Source organism: Lampris incognitus, chromosome 14 (genome assembly GCF_029633865.1).
Source record: "Lampris incognitus isolate fLamInc1 chromosome 14, fLamInc1.hap2, whole genome shotgun sequence".
Taxonomy (NCBI): domain Eukaryota; kingdom Metazoa; phylum Chordata; class Actinopteri; order Lampriformes; family Lampridae; genus Lampris; species Lampris incognitus.
Genome location: NC_079224.1, coordinates 37,662,125 through 37,675,176, shown reverse-complemented (window position 1 = coordinate 37,675,176; position 13,052 = coordinate 37,662,125). Strand labels below are relative to the sequence as shown.

At 50.6% G+C, this 13,052-nt stretch overlaps 1 protein-coding gene across 3 annotated transcripts in view; it reads left to right on the top strand.

Annotated features, from left to right (window-relative positions):
* The window catches only part of epha4b (eph receptor A4b), a 107,263-nt gene that overhangs the window by 29,013 nt on the left and 65,198 nt on the right, over positions 1-13,052 (top strand). The window lies entirely within an intron of this gene.

The window sequence follows — 13,052 nt, the reverse complement described above, 5'->3', positions numbered from 1 at the left end:
ACCCAAACGCCCTTCCTCCTGTCTCCATCGCATGTCTTTTCTATCTGAGCCCCCCCCCACACACACACACACGCTCTCTCTCTCTCTCTCTCTCCCCTGTGTTTCGCTCTCTCTGTCTCTCTCTCTCTCTGTCTCTCTCTCTCCTCTCTCTCTCTCTCTCTCTGTCTCTCTCCCTGTGTTTCGCTCTCTCTGTCTCTCTCTCTCTCTGTCTCTCTCTCTCTCTGTCTCTCTCTCCCTGTGTTTCGCTCTCTCTCTCTCTTCTCTCTCTCTCTCTCTCTCTCTCTCTGTCTCTCTCTCCCTGTGTTTCGCTCTCTCTCTCTCTCTCTCTCTCTCTCTCTCTCTCTCTCTCTCTCTCTCTCTGTCTCTCTCTCCCTGTGTTTCGCTCTCTCTCTCTCTCTCTCTCTCTCTCTCTCTGTCTCTCTCTCTCTCTCCTTCTCTCTCTCTCTCTCTCTCTCTCCCTGTGTTTCTCTCTCTCTGTCTCTCTCTCTCTCTGTCTCTCTCTCTCTGTCTCTCTCGCTCTCTCTCTCTTCGCCTTTCTCTCCTCTCTCGCTCTCTGTCTCTCTCTCCGAGTCAGGCGGCGACAGAATCATTACTAGCCTCTCTCTCTGTGTTAGACAGACAAACACCAGACACCTGCAATTATGTCCATTTCTCCATCTCCACCTCTCTCGCCGCCGCTCTGTTTGCTATTTTCTAACATGGCTCTGGTGTCTGCTTCTATGATGGGACTGTTCACCCCCCTCCCTCCCTCCCCCCTCCCCCCTGCCCTCCACCTCTCTGGCCACTCCTCTCCTCTCCTCTCCGTCAGCCACCTCTCTGTTACCCCCTTTTCTTTTTCACCTCACCATTGGTGACTGCCCTCCTCTTCCTAGCAGCCCTCGTCTCCTCCTCCTCCCGCTCCCCTCGTTAAACATTTATAGGCAGTGAGTTCATCCCCCCCCCCCCACACCGTCCTCTCCTTTGCCCTAAAGCGGGTCTCAGAGTGTTCAGGAGTGTTTTGTCTAGGCATGCAGGTGTGTTTTTATTTATTTGTTTTTGTGTCGTGCACGCCAGCGTTGTGCGCGGGCACCTCCGCAGGATGTGTTGGCGCTCATCAGCAGCGTCACACACAGTCGTCTTTTGGAAGCGTCGGTGTCTTGCGTGTGCTGGTGAGCTGTGCTTGTCAGAACGTCAGAGTGGTTCACAGAGTGTGAGCCGCCTCCAACCGATGCTCTTTCCTTTTCTTTTTTTCTTCTTTTCATTTTGTGATTCCCTCGTTTTTGTGTTGTACTGATGCGTGCGCTAAAGACAGTGGTGCTTCGATGACCTGTGGCTCCGCTGCTCCGTCACATGAAATCATACTCATCTGCCCTGTCACTGCTGGGGTTAATTTCTCTCTCTCTCTCTCTCTCTCCCTCTCTCTCTCTCTCTCTTTCTCCTGTCTCTCTCTCTCTCTCTCTCTCTCTCTCCCTCTCTCCTGTCTCTCTCTCTCTGGCTGTCTCACACACACACACACACACACACACACACACACTCAACACACACACACACACACACACACCACAGTCCAGACTCCTCTCTCTCTCTCTCTCTCTCTCTCTCTCTCTCTCTCTCTCTCTCTCTCTCTCTCTCTCTCTCTCTCTCTCACCCTCTCACTTGCTCTCTCTCACACAGAGTCCAGACTCCCCCCTCTCCTCTCCCCCCCTCTCTGTTTCTCTCATCTATCTAGCTCTCTCTCTTTTTTTTGCAGCCACATGCACAGACTTGTCATTTCATTTCATCTCTACCCGCCCCATGCCAGGGTCTCTGCTGTGTTGCCACAGCACCCTGCCTCGCTCCCTCCCTCTCTCTTTCTCTTCTCCTCCTCTGGTCTCTTGTGTATTCTCTTTCTGTCTCTCTCTCTCTCGCTCTCTCTCTCTCTCAGCTCGCTCACGCACTCACTCGCTCGATCTCTCTCTTCGCTCACTCACTCGTTCTCTCTCTCTCACTCACTCGCTCGTCTCGCTTCTCTCTCTCTCTCTCTCTCTCTCTCTCTCTCTCTCTCTCTCTCTCTCTCTCCTCTCTCTCTCTTGCTGACTCGCTTGTTCTCGCTCTTTCTGTCTGTCTCTCTCTCTCTCTCTCTCTCTCTCTCTCTCTCCCTCTCCTCTCTTGCTGACTCGCTTGTTCTCGCTCTTTCTCTGTCTGTCTCTCTCTCTCTCTCTCTCTCTCTCTCTCTCTCTCTCTCTCTCTCTCTCTCTCTTTCTCTCTCTGCCACTTTACACCTCACAACTCCACACTCCCGTGCCCTTTGCTGCTGTCTCTCTGTCTCACAGCGAATGGAGAACGTGGTGAATTCTACTACCCCCATACCTCCTGTGCATTATGCCCTGGGGGCAACACATTGAAGTGCAGGAGGGTGTGCGTGTGTGTGTCTGTGTCTGTGTTGAGTGTCTGTGTATCACATTCGGACAGGTTCTGTGTCGTCCTCTGTTTGTCTGACAGCACCAATTACGGCCTCAGAAGCCGGAGACACAGAGGTGAAAAAGTGGAGGACAGTCGCCTGTCACCTAAGCACATCTTCCTCTCTCTCTCTCTCACTCTCTCTCTCGCTTCCTCTCTCTCTGTCTTCCTCCTCTCTCTTTTTGTATCAGCCCTCACACACACTAAGTGATGTGTCCAAGCAGATTGACGGGGGGAAAAGGAATATAGGTCAGCATGATGTCTCTGGGTCCATATTTGCCTCTGTCCACTGTTTATGCATCTGATGCCCTGTCTACCTGCCTGTCTTCTTCTTCCTTTCCTGTCGTCTATCTGACTCCTATTTGTTTGTTGCCTTTGTCTCTCTCTGCTTTCCTTTGTTCTGATTCTCTTACTCTCTTTTAGTCCGTTTGACACTGTTAGCACAGTATGCTGTGTTGTGTTGTCACAAGACGAGCGATGGAAGAGCGAAATTTTTAAAAGAAAGTCAGATTGTAAATCGACATGAAATTTGTACATTGAGACGTCCGGGTAGTGAAGCGGTCTATTCCGTTGCCTACCAACACAGGGCTTGCCAGTTTGAATCCAGTAAGGTGCAGTGAGGTCCATGGCTGGGTGGGCAATGAACTATATTTATTGGTGCCAGAGAGAGGCTGTAGCAGCCTCTGCCTCAGCAGCCTGCATTCAGGAATGCTAGCTTTGGGAGCAAGCCATCCTGAAGAGGGCATGCCTTTATTGATAAAACAAGTTTTACATGATTATTTTTTTTTACCAACAATCTTAACAAATGAAAGTTAAAAAAATAAGTAAATGATAAATAAATTTTAAAGAATTGTAACTATCATGATATTTCATTTTTTTTCTTATTAGCCTGGGTGAGGCACTGCCTCCCCTGACAGCACATCACTGTTTGAATCCCCGTGTTATCCCCCAGCTTGGTCGGGCGTCCCTACAGACACAATTGGCCGTGTCTGCAGGCAGGAAGCCGGATGTGGGTATGCGTCCTGGTCGCTGCACTAGCACCTGCTGTGGTCGGTGGGGGCGCCTGTTGGGGGCGGGGGGGGACTGGGGGGAATAGCGTGATCCTCCCACACGCTATGTCTCTCCCTGGTAAAACTCCTCACTGTCAGGTGAAAAGAAGCGGCTGGCGACTCCACATGTACCGGAGGAAGCATGTGGTAGTCTGCAGCCCTCCCCGGATCGGTAGAGGGGGTGGAGCAGCGACCGGGATGGCTCGGGAGAGTGGGGTAATTGGCCTGGTACAATTGGGGAGAAAAATCCAAAACAAATAAAATTGTCCATTGCCGTCAGCTGCATTGCTGTTCTCCTCACCTCTCAGACTGGATAACTGAAGTGTGATGTACAGAAGAACAGCCTGGGCTCTATCACGCGTCGGCTCCCTCTGACGGCTCTTGATGTCCGGGCTTCACTAATGGCATCGCCGGGCCACGGCGTGAATCAAACCGAGGCTGGAAGGTACAGCCTTAATAAGAAAGCCAGGTACGTCTCGTTGCATTAGCCCTCGCGCTGAGGCAAAGCCTTGAGACCCGGCGAGACCTGCAGTTATGACCTCACCGCCACCGTTCTGGCGGTGTAAGGCCCTGCCGTCGCGCCGGGCAGGAGGTAGAGCTGGTAGATTCACGGGCAGAAGAAAAAACAACCTTGTTAGACGTTTTGGGGGAACAAAGTGCTCAACCAGCCAAGGGAAGTCTGACTCTCTGTCTACCGCTGCCGAGAGCGCGGACACAGTGAGAGGGGATCAAACACCCGCTGCTCCACCGCTCGGTCCGTCAGACCCGGCTAATCCAGCCAGAACATGGGAGGGAAGGGGTTTAATTTCTCAGCGTGGCATGGAGGCCCATTGTGCAGCTAGCGATGCTGAACCAAGCAACGCTAAACGAGATGAAATGATCGACAAATTATACCGATTCAAAAGTCGTGCACAAATACATATTATATACACACACACACACACACACACACACACACACACACTCCACACCACACGTGAGCACAACTTCTATCTCAGCCTTTGTTTAACAATGAAAGGTTTTGCAGAGAACAGATGTAGGAAAAAGGTTAATATACACCTGTGAAAGACATTGAGCTCATTTACAGAGGGGTGTGTGTGGTGTGTGTGTGTGTGTGTGTGTGTTTACAAGTCTGTGGGGAATCGTCCCTTTCTTTATTGCCTCACAGTTACATCTCTACCTCATGTCTGACTGCAGAAATGTGTGTGTGTGTGTGTGTGTGTGTGTGTGTGTGTGTGTGTGTGTGTGTGTGTGTGTGTGTGTGTCTGGTCAGTCCAGGCAGTCAGTGAAGCCCACCTGAATACTTTCTATGTTGATCACATACGGCCCTTTGAAGGTCAAGAACTCCCCCCCTGCATGTGCGCACACACACACACACACACACACACACACACACACACACACACACACACACACACACACACACACACACACACACATACACACACACACACACACACAGTGACATCCATTTCTCTGCTCTCCTCGTGCTGGCAGCTCAGGGAGCTTGAGAGCAAAGAGGGGAGGAAGGAGGCCGGGGCTAAAAGAAGGATCTAGACAGCAGGTGAAGCTTTATGTGTGTTCGGGAGCATGTACGTTTTGTGTGTGTGCGTGTGTGTGCGCAGGTGTGTGCATGGGGCGCTGTGTGTACACACTGCTACGGGCATTAAACTGTTGAAGTGTCAGGCGGCGGGGTGGTGTTAGCTTCAGCCAGATGTGTGTGAGGACCCAGACAGATATACAGGCCCACAAAGAGCCCAGCGATAGGCCATCTGCCTCGCCGTCTCCCTCCCTGTCTGTCTGTCTCCGCTTTTCATTTACTGGTTTGATTACACACACCTTTAATCCTTCTCCCCCTATGTCTACAGTCTGTCATGTTCCTCACGCTACTCTCCACCCTCTCTCTCCCACTTCCGTCCCATCCCCCTTGCTGTCATCTCCTCACTTTTTTGTTTAAATAGATGACACAGAAAATACGGAAGCTTAAGGCCTGCTCCATCTTATCCGTTGTGCCAGCCTGTATACCCGCCCCAGCGCTGACCCAGATAACGTCTATCCGCACAGTCTCCCCGCGTGGTTTCGCTCGCTGCGGAAGATCACTCGCCAGACACGGGCTGGTCTTGCTGAAATCCGCCGTAACACCAAGACAAAGCTGGCTCCACTGAAACGGGAGCCCCACTGGGACCCGGGAGACATTAGCATAGCTTTGGGGAAACGGACCCCAGCGCAGCGTGGCACAGCTCAGTTAAGTCTGGTCGGGTTGAGCAGTGTGAACGAGTCTTCAGAGGGAAAAAAGCAGGCCAAGGACCGAGAATCTGTAAACGCACATTTCAGATCCTCACATCCTTTTATATATATATACATATATATATATATGTGTGTGTATATATATATATATATATATATATATATAGAGAGAGAGAGAGAGAGAGAGAGAGAGAGAGAGAGAGAGAGAGAGAGAGAGAGAGAGAGAGAGAGAGCACTATTCCCCCGAGGGAGAGGAGAGTGAGAGAGAGAGAGAGAGAGAGAGAGAGAGAGAGAGAGAGAGAGAGAGAGAGGATGAAGAGAGTCGAGATGGCAGGGGAGCAAAGAGGAGTGTTGGTGTCCTTTGGGTACAGTCGCCATTAATTGGTGCCGCTCCATATGCCATTCATTGAGTTCCAATTAGGGACAAACACATTGCGTGCACACAGGGAGACGCTGGCGTAAATAAGAAGTACTCTCGAGTCAGAATACTCCGCACAGCATCTTGATACCCGAGTCTGTTGACAACGGTGTGTGTGTGTGTGTGTGTGTGTGTGTGTGTGTGTGTGTGTGTGTGTGTGTGTGGAATCGTGCAGGCAGCCAGCAAGTCTGCTCAACAGGAAACAGAGAAACAGGAAGGCAGCCATTGACCCCCCCCCCCACACACACACACGCACAATTTCTCTGCAGTGTATGGATTGCTTCCAGATGTACGTACTGCCTGTCAGAATGACTGTCAAGCTGACAGAAGTTGGCGCTTGCGTACCTCCAGATAGCACGCGCAAATGTATTTTGGTGTCATATTTGTTGCTGCGTTCTCACATCTGCGCTGCTGCGCTGAACCGAAGGGTGGAGAAGTTGGTAAATCAAAATACAGCGACGTGTCGTCCATCCGACGGTATGAGGAGGAACGCTACTGGCATGAACTTCTCTCGTCTTCATAGATAGGAGAATACCGCAATGGCCCTTTTTCACCAACCTGGCCAAGCTACCTCGTCTTAGTAGGGTGGAAGATCAGTTCTCCCCGTCGCCCACAATGTTAAAAAAAGAAAAAGCCCACTTTCTGTCTCCTTCCATTCCGTTTGTGACCACTTGTTTTGTGTTTCAGCATAGCACATAACACAACACAGGTGTGGTGTTTATGTCTCTGTTGTCAGATGACTGCACAACCGTAGCGAAGTGATTTGATCAAAGGGTCACGAAATGCTAACAGGCTAACCAAGGCGAATGGTAATTTCAGGGCTGTTGGCGTTTCGTGACCCACAATCAAATCACTTCTTTTTTCTTTTCTTTTTTTTATGGTTGTGCAGTCATCTGACAACAGGGACACAACGGTATGTCAATAACAACACTTGTATTGTGTTGCGTGCGATGCCGAAAAGTAAAATAAGTGGTCACAGTCGATTGCGATAGAAACTTGGCTTTTCAACGTTGTAGGTAATGGGGAAAACCGATCTTTACGCTGCTGGGGCGAAGCAGATGTATGTCAGACGTCTTAGTGGAAAGGGTCTGTGGCTTTGCAATAAAGGACAGACGTTTAACATAAGAGTTCTGCAATCCAGGAAAGATGAACTGTGCGAGACCTTGCAACACATGAGAGTAAAGATCCGCAATACGAGAGTGGACCATTAAAGATCCGCAAGACGAGAGTGGACCATTAGACATCTGCAATATAAGAGAATGGACTTGCGCTGACCTCTAGATCTGTGAGGACCTTGCAGGCACTGATGTCACTCTTTGGAGAATTGCCCTTGGATTACCTGCAGGAGGCGAGGTTTCTCACCACCACAAAAAGGGGACTTTTCAGATGACAACTCTGAACGAATAACACCGACTCCCCAGAGGAGGTGCTAGTGCGGCGACCAGGACACATACCCACATCCAGCTTCCCACCCGCAGACAAGGGCAACCAACCAACTGCGGGGACGTCCGACCAAGCCGGAGGCAACACGGGGACTCGAACCGGGATCCCCGTGTTGGTAGGCAGCGGAATAGACCGCTACGCTACCCGGACGCCCCGCTTTGATACATCTTGATGAAAAGCTTCATCGGGGTGCTTCTCCACCATAGAGGCGACTGTTTCGGATGTGAGCAGGGTGGAGGGTGTGCGTGTAGTGCGTTATTAACTCGGCTCATTGTAAGTTATTACTCTGTCGGGTGGCAGTTAGAGCTGCTGACACATGCATACAAACAGGCACACGCGTGTGTATGCAGAAAAATGTGTATAAACACAGGAGAACTGACAGCAAAACCCGAACAGCAACAACAAAGAGAGCACACACACACACACACACACACACACACACACACACACACACACACACACGCACACTCGTTTTCACTTACCTTAATCTAATGTTTGTTTGGCCCTGAGCAGCTCAGTGAGCGAAATGGTTTTTCTTTTTTGAATTTCCTTTGTGCGTTTGTGAGGTTTATTAAAGAACCATCAACTAAACCGCCTCTCTGAAAGCCACGGCCTCCAGCTGTAGGAAGCGCAGTCAACAGAAAAGCGTGCATTTCCAACTGTCAACAGCTCTCGGGAGGAGGCAGAGGAAGTTGGCCACTGGCCACCCACAGCTTACAGACTGTGAGGATATGCCCCCCCCCCCCCGCTGCCCTTTTGACAGGTACATTCGTGTGTGTGTGTGTGTGTGTGTGTGTGTGATACAGAGAGAGCCGAGGCACGGGGCTCTCCTCTCGTCCTCCGCCTGAGAGAATGAATTATTGAGAGTGATGAACTGAAAATACCGTGGGTGAAGAAAGAGAGAGGAAGATACGAGACGAGGAGGTGCGCAGCTCCTCCTACACACACTCTGCTGGTCACGGGGCTGGCGGATGTGGGCACGTTTACAGTTTGTGTGTGTGTGGGGGGGGGTGCGTGTACGTGTGTGTGTGTGTGTGTGTGTGGTGAGTGTGAATGTAGGTAGAGAGGATGTGTCAGTATATGTCAGCACATAGCGTATGTTTGAGGTATGTATGTAAAGATTTAAAGAGTATGTTTAAAGGTAGTACGAGTAGAATTTTAGTAAAATTCAATGTATAGGGCCTCCGGGTGGCGTGGCGGTCTATTCCGTTGCTTATCAACATGGGGATCCCGGTTCGAACCCCTTTGTTACCTCCGGCTTGGTCGGGCGTCCCTATGGCCGTGTCTGCAGCTGGGAAGCCAGACGTGGGTATGTGTCCAGGGTTGCTGCACTAGCGCCTCCTCTGGTCGGTCGGGGCGCCTTTTCAGTGGGGAGGGGGAACTGGGGGGAATAGCTTGATCCTCCCACGCGCTACGTCCCCCTGGCAAAACTCCTCACTGTCAGGTGAAAAGAAGAGGCTGGCGAATCCACATGTTCTGATACATGTGGATTCGCCAGCCGCTGTGGTAGTCTGCAGCCCTGCCCAGATCGGCAGAGGGGGTGGAGCAGCGACCGGGACGGCTCGGAAGAGTGGGGTAACTGGCCGGATCCAATTGGGGAGGAAAAGGGGGGGGGGAATTCAGTGTATAGACTCATACAAAAATAATCCCTCTTCATCATCACTTGTGACCCACTAGGTGTGTGTGGCGGGGTCTCTACCTGCAGAGACCCTGTCCTCTCCCCGGGTTTTCTTATTTCGCTGGGTACGGGGCGTTCCTGGGCATTGACCTTCGGGGCAGCGGGGCTATAAAAATGTAGCAACCAGGCGCGACCTTCACCCGCTGGCGAGCACCGAAGGAGAGGATGGATGGGGATGAAGAGCGATGCGGAGTCGGCCTTGTACACTGGGATGTGTTCTGGCAACTGTGGTCAGAGGGGGCGTGTCCTTCCGGTGTCGTTGAGTCGGGGGCCGGGGCCGGGGGGGGGGGGGGGCAACTTTGAACGTCGTGTTTACAAACCGCAGCCGACAAATCCTACTCGTTATGTGTTTGTGTGTCGGGGGGTGGGGAGGGGATGCACGCGTGTCAATAGTGACTGTTTAAGGTGTGTGTGTGGAATATTGAAGCTTTGTGTGTGTGTGTGTGTGTGTGTGTGTGTGTGTGTGTGTGTGAGTACGCCGCTACGTCTCGGTGTGTTTACATCACCTCTTGTGTGTGTGTGTGTGTGTGTGTGTGTGTGTGTGTGTGTGTGTGTGTGTGTGTGTGTGTGTGTGTGTGTGTGTGTGTGAGGAGTGAATGATGCATTCTGCTCATTTAGACTTTAATCCTGGTAGGAAAGCAAGCAGGGAGAGGAAATGTTCACACTGAAGCAAGCTCCCTTCAAGCACCGTAATTATAGGGATTTTTCTTCTTCTTCTTCTCTCGCTCGCTCTCTCTCTCTGTCTTGTCCGTCTGTGTTGCTCCGGCTGTCTCCCTCGCTGTCCCTCTCCAGAAACCCCCCCCCCACACACAGAAACACGTGCACCTGGCATCCATTTAATCTGTTTTTCGTCTCCTACATAATCACCTCTGCTGAACTGCTCAGAGTTGTTCGGCCGTCAGCTCGGGTTCCCTGCAGCCGATCTGGAAGGTTGTGTGTCTGTGTGTGTTTATGTGTGTGTTTACTTTATTGGAACTGAAATTGAGCTTGATTTTTTTCCCCTCTCTGATCTTTTTTTTTTGTTGTGCTTTGTGTGTGTGTGTGCATGCGTGTGTGTGTCTGTGTGTGTTTATGTGTGTGTTTACTTTATTGGAACTGAAATTGAGCTTGATTTTTTTTCCCTCTCTGATCTTTTTTTTTTGTTGTGCTTTGTGTGTGTGTGCGTGTATGTGTGTGTGTGTGTGCGCGCATGCGCGTGTGTAGCGGAGGGGGTGGCTTGTCAAAGAGAGTGAGTAAATATTTGTGCAAGAGCTCTGGAGAAGGTCAGGGTCAACATGTGACAGACAGCCCCCTCGGAAATAAGGCAGACACATGAAGGCAGACACACACACACACACACACACACATGCACGAGCGTGCACGTAAGCACAGAGGGGTGCAGAGAGAGGGGGTGATTTGGACAATGGGAGGTGGACACGAGGGGAAGAGTAACGGGGTGAATACAGAGACACACACGTCAACACAAACAGAGACAGAGTGAGGATGACAGAAGGGGAGCCGGACACACTGACACATGAAGAGGAGGAAAACGAAAAAGACATAGAAAAGAGTAGAGGCAGACAGGAACGAGCGGGAAGACAGACGGCAAGAGAAGCAGAGAATAAAAAAGGGAAAAAGGCCAAAAAGATGGGGCGAGAGAGACACAGAGGGAGAGAGAGAGAGGGAGAGAGAGACAGAGGGAACTACATCTGAAAGTTCCCCTTGGCCGCTCTCAGTAATTGGCCAGTGTCCGGGGGACAGGAAGTACATCAGAAGTGAGCTGAGGTGTACTCATATGCTTCATGTACTGGCCTTCACAAACCATTTCATGTCTGACTGTCTGTCTGTGTGTCTGTGTCTGCATGAGTGTGTGTGTTTGCACAGACTGTATATGTGTGTTGAAGGTGTCTTAAGACACCACAACAGGGTAAGGGTCTGTCCGGAGTTGTCAGTCACGGAGACCTACGGCTTTGGCACAGGCATGGATCAAATCCCACCTCGTCCCTTAATCCCGTGGAAGGATCTGATGTATGGTTGTTGTCCTGATCCGCGGGTTTTGTGGGCTGATTCCGCTAACCGGCAGCCAGGCTTTGGGTGAGAGGTCACTTAACTTGAACATTTTTGTTCACGGCAGCCGTTTTATAAAGCCAGACTTACTTCCTAAAGAACCAGTTTTCCTTCAGAAGCGGTCAGAACAAAACACGGAGTTAATAATTCCTATCGTAAACTTACTGGTGTCCTGGAACAAAGACCAAAAGAGACCCTATTGTCATCTAAGTACCCAGGTAAGCAACATTTTCCCCGGGCTTTTTGCCCCCTTTTTCTCCCCGATTGGATCCGACCAATTACCCCACTCCTCTGAGCTGCCCCAGTCGCTGCTCCACCCCCACTACCACACGCCTCCTCTGATACATGTGGAGTTTCGCCAGGGGGACATAGCACGTGGGAGGATCACGCTATTTCCCCCAGCCCCCCCCCCGAACAGGCGCCCCGACTGACCAGAGGAGGCGCTAGTGCAGCAGCCAGGACATATACCCACATCCGGCTTCCCACCCGCAGACACGGCCAGTTGTGTCCGTAGGGACGACCGACCAAGCCGGAGGTAACACGGGGATTCGAACCGGCGATCCCCATGTTGGTAGGCAACGGAATAGACCGCTACGCTACCCGATGCCTGATAAGCAATATTTTTGAGCCCTAACAGAATCCAAAATTGAAAGTAAAAAGGGGCGAGGAGGCCAAGGTGGATGTCGGGCTGAAATTTGCCCACCCCTCCACACACGCCACATTAGTAGTCAACAAATTACACGCCACTGTGGGCAGGTTTTCATTTTAGTCCAAGTGCAAAAAAACAAATAAATGTGCTCAAGGCAACACATTGTGAGGAAATGAGATATGTGTCTGTATGGGTAGTTGTTTTGAAAGGCAGGAATCAGAAGCAGAGCGGGAGTAAAATGGAGTGGTGGAGTGGCTCGCTGGAAGGAGGGATGAGGAAGTTTGAAAGGGAGCTAAAAAAAAAAAGTCCGGCAGCTGAGGTGTCCTGTAAAAAGGACCAAGGAGGCCGCTTCGCTCTCTGCTCTGTGTGTGTGTGTGTGTGTGTGTGTGTGTGTGTGTGTGTGTGTGTGTGTGTGTGTGTGTGTGTGAGAGAGAGAGAGAGAGAGAGAGTAGGATTAGCTGTAGTGGTGTGATTATTATGGTGTTTAAGGCTGTTATGAACTCCGATTAGGGATTAGAGAGGGTCCCAGCAGGGGCTTGGACTCTGATGCTGACATCTCTATTCCACAAACGCCACCTCATAACACCACACACACACACACACACACACACACACACACACACACACACACACACACACTCTCATACCTTTGCTCAGAAAAGACATGTCATTTTGACTGCGGTGGCTAGGAGCCCAGCTTATCATGGTAAACTAAAACTCGCTGTGAAAAAAACATTTTAGTTAACTGAAATAAAATCGAAAACTCAACTTTAGAAGGAAATGAAAACTAGCTGGAACGATATTGTCCACCTACAAAACTAATACGAAATAAAAAATATACAGAAAATGTCTCTAGTTGTAGTCTTCGTCAGTTTGATCTAATGTGATCAACACAACATGCATGAGGAGGCATCGGCGCACGTGTTTATTGAGACGGGACGTCGACGTGACATGAGGTGTTGTGCTTTCTATTTTAATACCTATTCTGAACTTCTTAACTCTTGCCCCTGACAAATACCCCCCCTCCCCCCCATTAAAATTCATACTGCAACTAAAACGAGCAAAACCCGCTCTGCACGCTAACTGAAACTAAAGCGAACTGAA